Raw genomic sequence first — 2,500 nt, forward strand, 5'->3', positions numbered from 1 at the left:
TTTCGACACCTATCTTTGGGCGCGCACGCCGGACTCGCCTCCCGTCCGTGGAGGTGGCCGAGCCGTGGGGAGTTTTACCCGACCCAAGCGAAGGCAGCGGTCCGACGACCCGCACGTGCGATCGGCATGGTGCCCACCCACCAAGGCGTGGGGGCCCGTCGTCCTAATCGCTCCCTGTGCGGGGAAGCACAACTATCTCCGAGGGCGGCCCTTTTCTTCCAGATGCGTACACAGCCAGCGGAGGCCCGCGCCGCCCCTCGTGTCCGAACGAGCGGCCTCCGCGGCGGTGGCGACAGCAGCGGTGGTGGGTGGCGTCTCCGCGCCACTGCCGAGCTTCGCGCTTTCCAGTCTTTTCCTGGATCCCTATGTCAGTGGGGAGGACGACAGAGGTGTGGAGGCAGGCGAAGGGGGTTCTCACCGTGCAAGGGCGCCTGTACCCGAGTCGCGCTTCCAGGACTCGTGGGCACGTATCTCCCGACGACAGGGGTTTGCAGCCTCCGTACTTGGGCAAGTCCCTCCACGCACCCCTGCTCTTCCTCCGATCGATCTGGTGCAGCGCTCCCGGGTGGGGAGGTGGCGCCGCTCGCTCGGCCCGGGCTTTGGAGCCCGCGCCGGCTTAAGGTGAGCGGTCCCCTTCCTCCTCTACCCCCGGGCTTTCGACACCTATCTTTGGGCGCGCACGCCGGCCTCGCCTCCCGTCCGTGGAGGTGGCCGAGCCGTGGAAAGTTTTACCCGACCCAAGCGAAGGCAGCGGTCCGACGACCCACACGTGCGAACGGCATGGTGCCCACCCACCAAGGCGTGGGGGCCCGTCGTCCGAATTGCTCTCTGTGCGGGGAAGCACAACTATCTCCGAGGGCGGCCCTTTTCTTCCAGATGCGTACACGGCCAGCGGAGGCGACAGCGGCGGCTGTGGGTGGCGTCTCTTCGCCACTGCCGAGCTTCGCGATTTCCAGTCTTTTCCCGAGCCCCTACGTCAGTGGGGAGGACGACAGAGGTGTGGAGGCAGGCGAAGGGGGTTCTCACCGTGCGGTGTGCCCCAGCCCGACCATCGCCTTTCCCCCTCGACCCTCGTCCTCCCAGGCGGCTCGGCAGTGAGAAGGAGAGAGAGAGCGAGAGAGGGAGAGTGGAAACCCCAGAGCCGAGGGGTTATATGGAGAACGGGAGAAGGAGCGAGGGCCAAGAGGTAGGGAGTACGGTGAAAGGCCGACCTGGGATTTCCCCGCGCTCCCGCCCCCCGGGGCGCGGAGCAGCCCTGGGAAGAAAAGCCGCTCGGGCATCCCTTTGAGGTTAAGAGCGCGAGCGGGAAGAGGGACTACGCTGGAGGGCGACGCCGACACGGCCAGGCCGACGACCTCCACGTCGCCGGGTTAGTGCCGGAGCCGCGGCGGACACCGAGGGCCAGCCCCCCTCTCGCAATCCTCGTGCCTGCCCGCCAGTGGGTCGAGGACCCCCCGCTGAGGAGGCAGGTCTAAGCCAGACGGTGGCGCCGCATAGGCCCACCCCCACACGCCATCTCCCCGAGCGACCCTGTGTGTCGTCTTGGGTGCGGTTGGTGAGACGGGGGCGGCCGTGGCATCCTCCGGAGGCCAGTCACCTTGCCCTCCCCGTGCAAGGGGTGTTTTCCAGACACCTGCCGCTTCGGGACCACGCACCGCACAGTGAGCCGCTCCTCCCGCACATGTCCCCGGTGCTGCGAGGGCTCCGTTCGCCGGCCCCCCCAGGGAAGCCCCACACCATCCCACATCCTCTCCTGGATGCCGCACACCTTACCTATACCCGTTCTGTCCGGGCGCCCTGCCGCCACGGGGCTCTTCCGCCGCCCTCTCTTCCTGCAGGCCTCTCCTCTCCCGAACCTCGACGCGGTCCAGTCGTGATGGGGGGCTACCTGGTTGATCCTGCCAGTAGCATATGCTTGTCTCAAAGATTAAGCCATGCACGTGTAAGTACACACGGACGGTACAGTGAAACTGCGAATGGCTCATTAAATCAGTTATGATTCCTTTGATCGCTCCAAACCGTTGACTCGGACAACTGTGGTAATTCTAGAGCTAATACGTGCAAACGAGCGCTGGCCGCCAGGGATGCGTGCATTTATCAGACCAAAACCAATCCGGGGTCCCGGGCGCGGCGTCGGGACGGTCCTCCGCAGCCTCTCCCCTGCTGCGCTCTCCCCATAAGCGTTACGACTCTGGATAACCTCGGGCCGATCGCATTTCCCCGTGACGGCGACGATCCATTCGGGTGTCTGCCCTATCAACTTTTGATGGTACTTTCTGTGCCTACCATGGTGACCACGGGTAACGGAGAATCAGGGTTCGATTCCGGAGAGCGAGCCTGAGAAACGGCTACCACATCCAAGGAAGGCAGCAGGCATGCAAATTACCCACTCCCGACCCAGTGAGGTAGTGACAAAAAATAACAATACAGGACTCTTTCGAGGCTCTGTAATTGGAATGAGTACACTTTAAATCCTTTAACGAGGGCAAGTCTGGTGCCA

The sequence above is a fragment of the Phyllobates terribilis genome, unplaced genomic scaffold (genome assembly GCF_046119375.1).
Source record: "Phyllobates terribilis strain yellow unplaced genomic scaffold, ASM4611937v1 Scaffold_25__1_contigs__length_18738178, whole genome shotgun sequence".
Lineage (NCBI taxonomy): Eukaryota > Metazoa > Chordata > Amphibia > Anura > Dendrobatidae > Phyllobates > Phyllobates terribilis.